Below are 15,011 nucleotides of genomic sequence, written 5' to 3'. Positions count from 1 at the left end.
TATATATTACCATGTGTTCAGTCAGTTACTACTAAAGATATACTTGAGGATGTATAGGTCCTTAAGCAACCTGACATTTCCCTGACTAATTCTTTGAGGATTCCATGATCTTGGCTACAAAGAGAACGTGTGACTTTTTCAACTTGTTAAAGAGCGTGCTTAAAGACTTCTTTGGTCATTTCATGGTTACTTACTTGGTTATTTGTTCTTGTTCTCCTTTCAGCCAGAATACACCCAGTATGTGTGAACAGTTCTGCAGAGTCTTCAGGAATGTTGACTGTTTGCCAGACCAGAAAAATGTACTTTTGACTGTAAGACTGTTAAATTCCTGGATCATCTATCTTCCCTGAAGGACTTCAAATGGATCTTTACAAGCTAACTACAGTGATAGACTAAGAATGACCTACCAAGGTATGTAGGGTATTAGTATAATAGTTCATGGATTTTTCTAATGACTTGAAATTTTATTAACAACTTTTCCTAAATTGTGGCACATATCATGACTTTTTAAAAATAAAAGTCTTTGTTTTCAATGGACTTTGGTTATCTGAGCAGCTTTTACATAACCCAGGGCAGTCTAAAATTTCATTCCTAATTTATTCAGTTCCTCAAGTTAATACAACTCCTCCTATACTCTTATGTTACCATGTTCCATATTTTAAGGTCCCACTTGCTAGTTGAGATAATTGCTTGCATGTGATTTAAGACAACCTAAATCATCTATTTAAAAAAAAACATGCAAAGTTGGAAGGAAAAAAAGACAGGTTGCCGTTTCTAAGTGGTTATCTGGCTCTTCTCTTAATGCCAATTGCTACTCTATAAAATTTGACCAATGATACCACAGATCTTTTTTCATTATCCAGTAAATTTACCTAATTACCTTCAAATTTGCATTCCCTTACTCAAGATTCATCTGGTCTTCTTGTCTTCTCTCTCAAATTCTATCTACAAACCCTTTTCTCAATTTAATGCAACAAACATATAGAAGATAGTCAATTAATGCCTCTGATCTGTTCCTTCAATTTTAAAACAGGCTCAATTTTCTGAAATTACCTTCTTCTTTGGAGTAAGACCTCTTCTTTCCAGTTCTTTTGGGGAGGGACTCCTTTGTTTTTTTTGTTTTTTTTTCTGGAGAAAATCCTTATGACACCCTTTTCTCTCCCTCTCCTCCTTGATCTGTTTTCTTTCTGTAACAAGTTTCCTTTTCTGAGCTAGAATGTTTTATTTGAATTTCTGCTGTGTAGTAATCCAATACAGTCAACATTTATTAAGTGGCTATTGTGTGCCAGGCATTGTGTTAAGCTGGAGATACAGTTAAAAAAAAAAAAAAAAGATAGATCCTAGCCTCCAAAAGCTTCCAATAAAGGAAGAGACACACAAAAGGAAGCAGGAAAGCAGAGGGGAAGTGGAGCACTCTGGGCATCTTGTTCCATGGAATTGAAACTAAATAGAGTCCTTCTAGATCAGTGATGTCAGATAGAAACAGAACCTTATTGATTACATATTTACTTGGAAAATCACAATTTAACATTATGTTGTTCAGTTGTTTTAGTCACATCCAACTCTTTGTAATCGCATTTGGGGTTTTCTTGGCAAAGATACTGACATTTCCTTCTCCAGCTCATTTCATAGATGAGGAAATTGAGGGGAAAAGGATTAGTTTGTCCAAGATCCCACAGCTGGTAAGTGTCTGAGGCCAGATTTGAACTCAGGAAGTTGAGTTACCTGACTTCAGTCCCAGTATTCTACCACTGTGCCACTATATTTAATTTTATTCTAGCTGTACTTTGGAATTTTGCAGGCAGCAAGTTTGACACCTCTGTACTAGAAGACTCTAGTAATGTTTGTCAACCTAGTCAATCTCACACTGTTGCTGGATAAATGATTTAACAAGTTGGAATTTAAGAGGAACTAAATTTGATAATTGATGTATATTAAAAGAAATTTAACTGAACATATAGCACGTAGATGCTAAACAAATAGATCTCTCTACAACTTCCCAGTTTTTTATATTCAGCCCTGAACCCTCACAGAGGCTCCAGTTTTATATTTTTAACAGTTTTTTGGATATTCCCACTTATATGTTCTACTATCAGTTCAAATGAAACATTTTGAATACTAAATTAATTATTTTCTCTCTGCCTCCCTTATCCTATGAAAAGTTAGTTTTCTTATATGTGTTGATTTTTTTATTTAGAATTTTAGCATCAGTGTTTACTTATGACACTTTTAAAGACAGCTCTTCATATAGTTGAAGATTTCTATCATATCTCTTGCTAAGTCTTCCTGTTAAATGTCCCCAGTTTTTTCAGTCATTCCTCATATGACATGCTTTTTTAGACTAATCATCCTTCTGAACACTCTTCAGTTTATCAATGTCTCTCTTAAAATGTAGTGCTTATGCTTAAACGTAGTACTTGAGATTTGGTATGACTAGTAGAGAATTCAGTGGTGCTATTACTTCCATTGTTCTAGATAATAAACTTTATTATCATATTCTAACATTGCATTAGTTTTTTTAACATTTATTAATAATCATTTTTAACATGGTTACATGATTCATGCTCCCATTGCATTAGTTTTATCAACAGCCACATCACACTGTTAGCTTAATCTCAGTTTCAGCAAACTGTTTGAGTCTCCAATAATATCCATATGAGCTCCATAGTAACTCTTTTTTTTATAAGGTTGCTAGGCTAGTTGGTCTACAGAAATGTTGGGACAACAGAAATTTTTAAAAATCGTAACTTTTTACTTTAACTGGGAAGCATCATGGAGGAAAAGGGAAAAATCCTTTGAATTGGGGAAGGGGGTTTTTCATTTACTATTTTGAATATTTGCAATAGCAGTCTACTTTCTTTTTCACAGCAAATTAAGAAACTTTGTTTTTAAAGAACTCTTTAGCATCTCGCAGTATGGAAGAAGTACGAATAGACAGACTATATTCTTATGCTAAGGAATAATGCTGAGTCCTAGGATTTTATTTCCTAGGATTTATTTCCCAGCAGCTTCTTGCTCCAGAAACTCTTCATCCTGGAAGATTACTTCAACTTTGGAACTCACACCTAGGAAGTGCCCTCTTTCCCTCACGTCCCTTCCTCTGATTGAATGGTTCCTCCCAGAACCTGCATTTCAGACTACCAGGTTTCAAAATCCCCTCAACTTCTTTATCTTGTCTCAGAAACTTTCTATCCTGAAGGATCATTTTAGTTCCAGAATCCCCACCTCAGAAATACTCTCTCCCCATGATATTGCTCCCTCTAATTAGAAGGTTCCACCCAGGACCTCCATTTAAAGAGGGCATCCAGGTCAACCTTCATCTCCTACTGAACTGCACTCTGGATGATTTTTCCTAAAATGCCACTCATCATAAATCATTAAGCTCTGAGGAGAGAAGAGCTTTTAGATTGTAAGTACCCTAATGCTAAGAGTTAAAGCTATTGATCTTTAGATTTAAATGTCACTTATTATTAGCAAAATACCTGGATAAGAGTAAACTCCTCAAATGAGTTTTTGAGTTTTGATGGAAGGAATGAGTGGAGGAAGAAAAAAAAAGATCAAAATGGTAAAATTTTCCTACTATATGTCAGTGACATCTTTCTGCTACATTGATCTCTTCCCCTCTCTCTCTCCTTCCCCCTTTGTTCTGGGAACCAAAGTCAAATCCGCATTCACATTGCTTCTAGAAAGAGTACCTCATAGTTCCAATCTCCCTCCTAGTGATTTCTCAAACCAAATGCCTCTTCCTGTCTACCACTGCCCTATTTGAATCTCCCTTTATTAGAAATGTAAGCTCAGTGTTTGGCACATAGTAAGCATTTAATACTTTTTTCATTCATTGATTTTATTTATTCAAAGTCAGATTTCTTCCTAACCTTTGGCCTACTCCAACATCTCCACCTTTTAAGTAGGTCTAAGAGCATTTAGAACCCATTTTGGGTTCTTGATATGAATGCCATGGTCTATCTGGTTTCTTTAAAGAACTTATCTACTCATTACTTCCACCTCAGTTCAACTTGACTTCTCAAGTATATATGTCCAGATATGATTTCTCTGAAGTTTTAGATTTGCATCACCAACTGTCTACTCAATATTTCTATTTGAATGCTTTTCTTTTATAAATAATAACCATGATTTGAGCAACTACTAATGTTAGAACACTGTGAGATACTGGGCATACACAGTTAAGTAAATCATGAATTCTGTCTTCAAGAAGTTTATATTTATGTTGTCTAAAACTTAATTCATTATCTTCCCCTAAATCATCATTGGGGCACTTTCTCAGTTATCTCAAGTATCTATGCGCAAAAACTTCAATTATCTTTGATCCTTCCCTTTCCAATGCTTCCCTCTATTCGCTGACTCCTATTGATTCTTTAAAAAATCTTTGTCTTAGAATCAATATTAATTATAAGGCAGAAGAGTGGTAAGAGCTAGGAATTAAGCTTAAGAGACTTACCCAGGATTACACAGCTAGGAAGTGTCTGAATTCAGATTTGAACCCAGGACCTCCCATCTCCAGGCCTGTTTCTCAATCCACTGAATGACCTAGCTGCCCCCATTGATTTTTATAGTTTATCTCATTCCATTTTTTCCATCCTAAGTATCACCATTGTATAAGAGTTGGTGAATTAATGAAAAAAAACATTTATTAAATGTTTCTTAAACTCTGGGGGTGGAGAGAGAGAGAGGAAAAGGAAATACATTAATTTGATTGCTCTTCTGACAGCAAAAAGTTGAAAGGCGATTGAAGTGCATAAAGCTGCATAGAAGGGAATATGTTGAAGCTGGGGCTGACCACATGAAATAGACTCATACCAACTAGGATGGCCCCAAGGAAAGATAGCTCTTGCAAGATAAGAAGCCTTGGTTGAAAATTTCTTACCATGTCTGGGAAGGGAGGAAAGGAGACAATTTGGATCATATATACTTCAAAATTTTTGTGTAGAAAAGTATTTTTACATGTAATTTGTAAATAAAATATCTTTGCAAAAAAAAAAAAGTAGTAGTAGCCTTGGAAAAATTACCTATCACCTAAATTTTTAGAACCATAGAATTTTAGAGAAGGTCCTTCAGGTGGTCCTTAAAAACAACTTAGTCCAATTTATCCATTTTGTTTTATGTTAATTTAGGGTGTCTTGTTTTTATTGCTAAATTTTGATTCAACACATCAGACCAACATAAATTTACAAAGCATACTCCCTGAAACAGCTAAGCAAATATTTAGTTTGTAGTTGCTACAGAGTAACTACAACTGGTGGCATACAGAACTATTTGTTAAAAGGATGATTGCATTTTAACCTCAAAAAAATAGTGCCAATTGTGTTAAGCCTGAGTTTTGTTGTTGTTTAATACCTTTTTTCTTAGTTTTATTTTTTAATGGACAGAAATCTATTTTCTCTCTCCCACCCCATATAAAAAATAAATTCCCCGCAACTAACATGCAAAGTCAAGCAAAAACTAATTCCTCCATTGTCTGTGCTCAAAAATTCTTTGTCTCATTTCGCACAGAGAATTCATCTCCTCCCTATCAGGATGTGGACAGTCCTCTGGAATCCTGGCTAGTCATTTCACTGATCTTTGTTCTTTTAGCTTTTAAAGTTTGTAGTGACATTGTTATTTGTTATTTTATAAATTGTTCTCTTGGTTCTGGTCACTTTACTCTGCATCAGTTCATACAAGTCTTTTCATTTAAAATATATTTCCTTTTTTCTTACAGCACAATAGTATTCTTTTACACTTATATACCAGGGTTTGTTTAGTGATTCTCTAGTTGATAGGCGTGCCCTCAGTTTCTAGCTTTTGGTCACTACAAAAAAAAAAAAACTTGTGAATATTTTTGTACATATGAATCCTTTGTTTTATTCTTTGACCTCATTTAGGTAGAGGCATAGCAATGGCATAACTAGGTGAAAGGGTATGCACTATTGCTTAACTTTTTGAGAATAATTCCAAATTGCTTTTCAATTTTATGGAAATTTAAGAAAAATGAACTCCAGGGGCAGCTTGGTAGCTCAGTGGATTGAGAATCAGGCCCAGAGATGGGAGATCCTGGGTTCAAATGTGACATCAGACATTTCCTAGCTATGTGACCCTTGGCAAGTTACTAACACCCCACCCCCCCAATTGCCTAGCCCTTACCACTCTTCTGCCTTAGAATCAATACCCAGTATTGACTCTAAGACAGAAGGTAAGGGTTTCAGAAAAAAAAAAGAAAGAAAGAAAAATGAGCTCTATAGAGGTTAAATAATTTCCCCAAGATCATTTTTCCAGTTTTTAATGGCAGAACTGAAACTTTAACACAAGTCTTCGGATTACCATTTCAGTTCACTTTTCCTTATTTCATGCTGCGTCAGGCTTAATGAGAGGTAGAGTAATGAAATGAATAGAAGATGAGATTTGAAGTAAGGAAGACCTGGTTTCAGATACCACCTCTGTGATTGAGATTTCCAAACTGTATGATTAGGGGCAAGTCATTCAACCTTTTTGAGCCTCAGTTTCCTTATCTGTAAAAGTGGGATAATGTCTTAGATTATCTACTTAATAGAGTTGTGAGACCTAAATGAGATAATGTATGTTATAAAAAATTATAGAAAGTGCTTAGCAAATTTTAAAGTGCTATATAAATAGTTGTTGTTTTTACTAAAGCCCAAATGACCATGGCAGCCTCACAACTGGTCTTCTATCTTCTCCTTCTTCCTTTATATTATTAAGGAAGGGAATGCTTACAGTGTGCTCAATACTGTACTTCAGATGGACTATAACCTCACTCACTCCTGAACACTCCATGATCTTTTTCTGTGACTTTATTCATGCTGTTACCTCTGTCTAAAATGTTTTTACCACTCCTTTATGCTTATCTAAGTCATAAGAAGCTTTTGCAAAAATAAAATCAATGTAGGCAGTATTTGAAAAAGATATGGATGAAGGAAAAGTCTTTGAATTAAATTAGTTCCCCTTTTTAAAAAGTCCAACATCTTAGGGGGGATTGGGGGAGAGAAAGAACATGAAACATGTAACTATGGGAAAATATTCAAAAAATAAATAAAAAGTCTAACATCAAAAATCAGTAAGAAATTGACTTTAGTGGGTCAAAGGATATATGGATAAACAACCTTCAAAAGAAAAAATATAAACTATTGAAAATGTTTAAAGTCACTAATAATCAGAGAAATATAAATTAGAATACCTTGTATGTATTAAGCTAATATGGTATATTCAGGCTGAATGATTGCTTGTCAAATATATGTTAATGGGTATGAAATGGATAGGTTTGGGAGGTTTCACTAGAATGACTCAAAAATCCTTTCCAATTCTAGGATTATCTGAGTATTTCTTCAATGTGATCTTGTTTTTAAAACTTAGAAATGTTCTCAGCCTTTGATTTAAGTATCCATTTTGAAAGAAGAAAGATCCTTAATTCATTCTGAATCCTTCCTTTATAGACCTTATAGGCCTTATTCTTTTGCTGAGCATTTTATTCTAAATATAAATTTAATGTGAGAAAATTTAGATATATATAAATAGTATTTAATAAGTGCTGTGCATAGTCCTTAACAACAAGCAATTATAGAGTATCTCATTCATTCCCTAAACTGGAGATTTAGAGTCAATAAAATATAGATTCCTTCCTTTAAGAAGTTTACAAACTAGGAGAAACAAAAATATTTAAAAAATAATAACCCAGGTAAGTGATAGATGATTATTATAAATAGCAAATGCTTATAAATAGCAAAGAGTAGAAAGAAGGGAAAGGTTTACGCAACAGTAGCCCTGCATTGACCATTCTAGGGAAGCCATATTAACATTTTCTACTTTGCTAATTCTGTGTGGCATGGCAATCTACTAGAAGCTTTGGTGATATTCTCACATAATTTTGGCCCTGTATCCAAGTTTAAGTTAGGGACAGTTTTTGGAATTAAGGAAATATTAAGCATTATGTTTCTTCATTTATAGATCAGATCATTTTACAGCAGCCATACTGTTGCAGTTAGAGTCCATTATAACAAATATTTTCCAGTTCTAGCTGATAACTCAGAATATCCTAATAATGTTGCTTAATAGACCAGATCATAATAAAATACTCTATAATTCAAGATAAAGAATATTTTCCTTAGTCCCAGCTATGTAGTCATACTATATAATGAAAATATCCACCCATGATTATTATGTCTTTTAAAGAGTAGTGCATATTTCCTGTCTCACTCTGTGAATGTAAATAGGTCTGAATTTCAAGGCACTGTCAAAATGACTTTATTTGTAGAAGGAAGTGATTCAACTAAAATTCTCCTATGAAAAGAAATAAATTACTTTAAGGATTTGAAATTCCATAGAAGAACTTGGGAGAAAAAAGGATTCATTTTTTGCCTAGTAATTTTGTTAACTTTTTGCCCCCACTAAGTTTTTCATTAATTGATTTTGCATTTGACTTAGTAAATGCTTCCATGAAGATGAATTATATCATTCCCTTACTTGAACTGTGCCATCACCAAAAGCAGCAAATAAGTAACCTGACAGTTTCTGTTTAAGTAGTCATGTTTCTTGCCAACCAGTCTACCAGATGGTTTAGAAAAGTTTAATGCAATAAAAACTTTATTTTTTTTTTACCCCCACAGAATTTTGTCTTACACTATATCCAGTCTTGAAAGTGAAAATAAAGGCAAATGAAGGGAAAAAACAATTCTTTTTTCTCAAAAGAGAACAGTGAACTACTAATAACCATATGAGAAAATGTTTCAAATAACTAATAATAAGAGAAATGCAGATAAACACAGCCCTGAGTTTTCACCCCATATCCAACACTATTCTAAGAAGAAGAAATCAATGACCTGCTAATGCCCTTTGGCCATTCTTCCAGAGATATTTTCACATAACCTCAGACTTTAGAGAATTATAGAGGGGTTTGGCATTTCAGTGTACTTCTTCTGAGAGGAAACTCAGCACATTCTTTGTGCTGCCTTCATCCTTTTTGAGGCAGGTGCAGCTATTGTTTTGAATATGGAATAATGAACTAGTCCCTACCCTCAAACTTGAAACAGTAACCCATAAGTGCTTTTAATAAATCAGTGAAAACAAGGATACTATGTTTCTCTTATCTCAGGCTCAAGATGTCAGCAGGAGCCACTGCCATAACCTAACCATGGCAGGTTTGGGCTTTTTATTTCAGTCCACAGTGTTCCTAAAAAGTCTAGAATAACTTCGAGTTAGTCCCCTTGGGGTTAGTTCTTGTATACTCTTGGTTAAATGCATCTGAGAGCCACCTGAGCACGAACATTGTGTTAAAAATCTTGTACTGGTCCCCATGATCATCTCAATCTCTTTTAATCAGTATAATAAGTAAGTTTGTAAGTAGCCAGCATAAAGTAACAATAGTAGGAAGTAAGATTGCAAAGGGTACCTAGAAATCATCCAAACTGTCCCAAGAATCAAAGAGCATAATTTAGAAATTGTATCATATATTAACCAAAAATCACATTTTGATAATACATGCTGAATCAGGAGAAGCCATATGGGCACTGCTGTCAAAGATTTTTGGTTCTGTGATGTGTAAATCTCAGATAAATTTGACAGACCAGCAGAGCACCATATGACGCTCTTAACTTGGAGATGACATGGATATGTTAACTTAAAAGTTTTACTACAACTTTGAGGTGATTTGGATATGTTAATGAACTAACCCCAAGGTGGAATAGATGAGACCTAGTGTGTTTCCCACAAAAACTCTTATTAAAATGAGACCTCAAATTCCTGTCCTTCACACCTAACACTCTACCATCTCCACTGGTTCCAAGTGCTCCCAACTTTAAACCATAGTTACATGAGTACTACTTTGCCTGTCTCTCCCCACACTCTTCCTGCTGTCTGCCTTCACTCTATCCTTCACCCCATACCCTCTGCCCCTGTACCCATTTTCACCATTTGCCTCTGTACTTTCTATGCCATTCACACCCGTCCCCACTATGGTTTATTAAAGGGTGATTTTTTTTGCTGCCATCATAATCTTCTCCAGAGATTATGCTCCATTTCATAATTTCATAAATTAATTAGCAATTCAAACATGAATGTGAAATTGGCCCCACACCCAGCCAAACTAATTCACCCAACCAGTCATCCCCCTTGAAGTCATTCCAACCAAGAGTATCCAGAATTTCCAGATATTTGCTGACCATTAACACCTCATGTCCCAGTACTACCTCAAATTCAACGTGTTCCAAACAAAACATGCATTTCATTCAAAACCTGTTCCTTCTCTTAATTTCTCTATTTATGACACCATACTTCTCTTGCTCCTATTATTTTCACTTCCATATATAAGAAATTACATTCCTTCCTTCCTTTCTACTCCTCCTATCGTATTTTATTATAATTACTTCTCAACTGGACTATTGCAATATCCTTAAATTGGTCTCCCTAATGCTTTTACCACTTTCTTTTCTTCAGATATCAATGAATGACATAGATAGTATATGGAAGTTGAATAGAAATATGTGGCATAAAAGTTTGTCACCCTTCAGACTATTTAGTAATTAATTTATCTGGCCTTACCTATCATCTAGCCTTCAAATGATAGACATATAGTCTGTTGCTGGGCCATTCTGATAGCTTTTTTAGTTTGGTGTAGAATTGACAGATTTGCAAACCTAAGTCATTTCTATGCTACAGTGAACTATCTCAGTAGAACTTTTGTGAGAGTTGTCTTTTACATTTTACAAAACAGCCTTTTTAATGCCCAGTTCAGACCATACCATTTCATACTGCTCTTTGGTAAGGGATTAAACTATGGACCTTCAAACTTTCAGAAATTGGAGGTGTGGCATGAAATAATTCTTTTCTTTTTTTTTTTTTGAGTTCAGTAATATTTTTTCCAATTACATATAAAAACAATTTTTAGCATTTATTTTCCAACATTTTTAGTCTTCTCCCCCTCTACTCCCTATTTCTTGAAGCAGTAAACAATATAATATACATGTGCTATCATACAAGAGATTTTTATGTTCATCATGTTGTGGAAGAAAACATATCACACACACACATACACATATGAAGAAAATAAAACGAAGGATGATATGCTTTAATGCACATTCAGATTCCATCAGTTCTTTGGTGTTGGGTAGAATTTTTCATCGTTAAGACCTTAAGTCTTGGCTCATTATGTTGCTGATAATAACTAAGTTATTCATAGTTGATCACCATACAATATTAATGTTACTATGTACATTGTTCTCCTAGTGCTGCTCACTTCACTTTGCATCACTTCATATAAGTCTTTCTGAAATCATTCTGCTCAGAAGAGTATTATAGAGGCTATTGTGTTTTCTCACCTTATTAGAACTTGAGTAGAAATAAAAGTAAGAAAAACAAAATCAAAGCCACCTTAGCAAAGTCAACAACTTTTTAGCATTTTCATTTATATTATTGTAGTAATTGTGTGTTATTCCTTAGTGTTCTTTTTTGCTCACTCTATACAAATCTCCGTATTTCTCTGAATTCCTGATATTTGTTGGTTTTTTTGTTATAACAACATTCTGTCATACACATATGTCATAATTAGTTCAACCATTCCTCTAATAATAAGTAGCTACTTTTTTATTTTCATTTTTTACTACTACAAAATGTGTGGTTTTGCTTTTAAAATTGATTTTGATGGCAAGTTTCAATATAGGTTGTTTTGTGTTTTTTTTTAAGCACACAAATGGAGGAAACTTGTCATCTATGCTAGTAGGAATCTCTTATGAATTGGTTGATATTTCTGGATCAACCTGCTAATGATCACTTCTTTGACTCGTATATGACAAGGAATTAAATCTGTTGTATAAAGCCCATCTCTTTACTGAGGTTTATTGCCATAGGCTTTAACTTATTTTATATTAAAAGGGAGCTGTTATGGAGCTTGTATTTGATTATTTTGGAAACAGTTAAAATCTAACATAGAAGTGTAGTATTTGAGATTGAGCCGAATAAATTGTTTCCAGCCATTTTGGAAAACATGAAGGGTGTGTGTGTGTGTGTACGTGTGGTGGTATGTTATCCATCTAGCCTTTAGAAATGTTTTTATTTGGGTTGCACGTTTGCTTGTTCTTTCTGTGTCTTTTTAAGATATTGGAGCCTTAGAACATCTTAAGACAATTTTGGTATTAATTTATTTGATGTGGGTAACTTTAAAAGAAAATATTTAAAATATAGATTAATTTCTATGGTGATATTAATCAATCATAAAGTAATTATAACTCTTTAAGGTATCAGTGTAATGTAACAATATCTTCATTTTAAGAATAAGAAAACACATATTAGAGCCTTGACATCTTAAGACAATTTTGGTATTATTTATTTGATGTAGGTAACTCTAAAAGAAAATATTTAAAATATAGATTAATTTCTATAGTGATTTTACTCAATCATAAAGTAATTATAACTCTTAAAGGTATCAGTATAATGTAACAATATCTCCATTTTAAGAATAAGAAAACACTTTGGGGGCAATTTATTTTCTTAGTTTAAATTCCGTAGGCTAATTTGGAATATCTATAGTTTCAAGCAAAACCATATTTCAGGAAGTTGGTCACAAAAATAAAACTGCCTTTATAATCTGTATAATTTTTCATATTTTTATTCCAAAATTTGTCACTTCAATCATTTAGAAAATGGAAATAAGGCCAAAGTTAAGCAAATATCTAACTTAATTCTATCTTTTCTTTCTTCCATGATACTAAAGCAAATGTAAGGAAGTAACATCAAGAGGACTGGCTTATACATAACTAAGTTTTGAAATTAGGTAACTTAAATCAATCAACTCCCATATACTGTCTATATCATTCGTTTGATGTTTTGTATACTGTTTGATATTATTAGTTGTCTTATATGTATGTAGGTATTATTTACTCAACTATATTTTTATTTTGGGAAGCAGTAACTACTTTTTATGTATCCTTCATAGTGATTATATATTACCTTATACAGATTTCTTTTTCAGTACTTCAAAAGATCTGTGATTTAATATTTCCTCAATATGAAATATTCCTTGTCATCACAGAATCACAACTCCTCAATGTTTTAGATGGTCTTAAAAATTTTAATACAAACCATAAAGAAGTTAGTGTATAGCATTTGGTCTGCTTGATCTACTCCCTTCTCCATTTTGTAGTGTCAGTTTGGGCCCCTTGGGGAAAGGTGGGTTCACACTTCTAAAACTTTTATGTGTTTAACTTGATTATCATTATCCAAATGCTATGATGACCTTAAACAAAGGCATTTACTAAAATGGCCCGTAAGAACAGTAGCAAATGATCTCTCTTTAAGCCTGGGATGTCTTCTACAAAAATTAGTGGGAAGAGTAAATGCATAAGGAGTTCACAAATGTAGAAGCATGCACCTAGGAAGGACATAGCCAAAGTGTATTTGAGTAGGGGGCAATTCATGCCTCTAAAGCTCCAAGTCCTTTCTTGCCCTTCTCTTGCCACATGCTGCACTGCTGGCAGATGCTGCTGCTCCATTGGGCCCTATATGATACTGCTTTGCTACTTTGTTGGCCATAGTCACCATTGTTTTTAATTTGGGGCCTACCTGACATGCTAGGTACTACATTGCACTTTTTAAAGAACAAGAGTTATTGTATACCCTGAGACCAGCAGGAATCTTAGCTCCAGCACTTGTTTTCTCCCAGTTCCAGGACTCTCACTCACCATTCTAGCTGACTCTATTTCATATGATATGGCCACATTCTTCTGCTGCAAGCCACTATTGCCCATTGCAGGAGTCGATAAAGTAATCCTTTTTCCTTCCACAAAAGGGAGTAGGAAAAAGATGAAGAGTAAACTATAAAAAGCTTCTTCAAGAGCTAAGTTCTCCCTTCACAGCTGGCTGTCTTCTCAGCTGATTCCACAGCTTGATTGCCAGAAAGGTCAGCTCTTTAGTGTTTCTGCCCCCCAAGTAATGTAGCTGATCCTTCAACCACTAGGTTCTTAATCTTTATTAGCTGTCCTTCCCTAATAACTAGTGCCCCATAATGCTTTGTTGGAAGGCTGATTCAGATACAGGCTAGGCTAAATCACTTGAGCCTCTGCCTTGCCCCTCTAGGGTATGATTGAGAGTCTCAGACATTAAGGAGGCTTTCTATTTTATGATAAGTCTCTCTGCACTTAGCTGGGCTATTTAGACAATGGCTTTTCACCAGGTTCATACTTTCCTAACTTTCCCAACTTGATAGTATCTGGCAGAATTTGCATTTCACTGATATCATTATTCCTGGGATGCTCTCCCTTTACACCTCCTGGTTTCCCAGACTTCCTTTCAAGTCAAAACTAAAAGCCTGCCTTCTATAGGAAGCCTCTTAACTCTAGTGCCTGCCCTCTGTTGATTATTTCCTAATTAAATTATCAGTTAATTAAATAGATTGTTTGTTAAGATTGTGAACTCTTCAAGGGTAGAAACTATTTTTTGACTTTCTTAGTATCCCCAGCATTTATTTCCTAGCACAATGGTACTTAATAAATGCTGACTGACTTTTGACCACCTGGGTTTATTTCTGTGCCATAATGAATCAGTCAACAAGTTTTATTTATTTATTATTTACAATGTGCCAGGCTCTGTGCCTTTAAGCATCATGGCATTGGAGAAAGGCAAAAACGCAGCCCTAATCCTCAGATTCGCATTTAAATAGGGACAATAATGTGCAAATAACTACTTAGATACTGTATCCAGGAGTGACCCTGAGATATTGGGAAAGACTATGCAGAGGGTGGGATGAAGCCAGGAGACTGGAGTGAGGAGGGAGAGCACTCCCTTAGTGGAAACAAATGCAAAGGCTTGGTGTCAGGAGTTGGAATGTCATGAGTAAAGAGTACCAAATAGGAAAGATAGTGAAGCTAGATTGCAGAAGGGGTATGAAGAGTAGTAAAATGTAAGAAGATTGGAGAGGGAAGAAAAGATCAGGTTATGAAGAACTTCAGATGCCAAGCAAAGGATTTTATATTTGATCCTTGAGGGAATCCCCTGAAGTTTGTGGGGTAAGGATG

The 15,011-nt window shown here is 34.5% G+C and overlaps 1 protein-coding gene across 4 annotated transcripts in view; it reads left to right on the top strand.

Annotated features, from left to right (window-relative positions):
* Positions 1-240: 240 nt before the first annotated feature.
* ZHX3 (zinc fingers and homeoboxes 3) overlaps positions 241-15,011 on the top strand; it is a 102,179-nt gene continuing 87,408 nt past the window's right edge. For 3 of the 4 annotated variants that reach the window (XM_044664326.1, XM_044664327.1, XM_044664324.1), the window contains exon 1: positions 241-411. The gene's annotated coding sequence lies outside the window, so the exon portion shown is untranslated. Of the gene's footprint in view, positions 412-12,711; positions 12,773-15,011 lie in introns of those variants that run through there. The other variant, XM_044664325.1, reaches the window with a different exon arrangement.

The sequence above is a fragment of the Gracilinanus agilis genome, chromosome 2 (assembly GCF_016433145.1).
Source record: "Gracilinanus agilis isolate LMUSP501 chromosome 2, AgileGrace, whole genome shotgun sequence".
Taxonomy (NCBI): Eukaryota; Metazoa; Chordata; class Mammalia; order Didelphimorphia; family Didelphidae; genus Gracilinanus; species Gracilinanus agilis.
The sequence above is the reverse complement of the archived record's forward strand: the minus strand, read 5'-3'. Positions and strand labels throughout refer to the sequence as shown.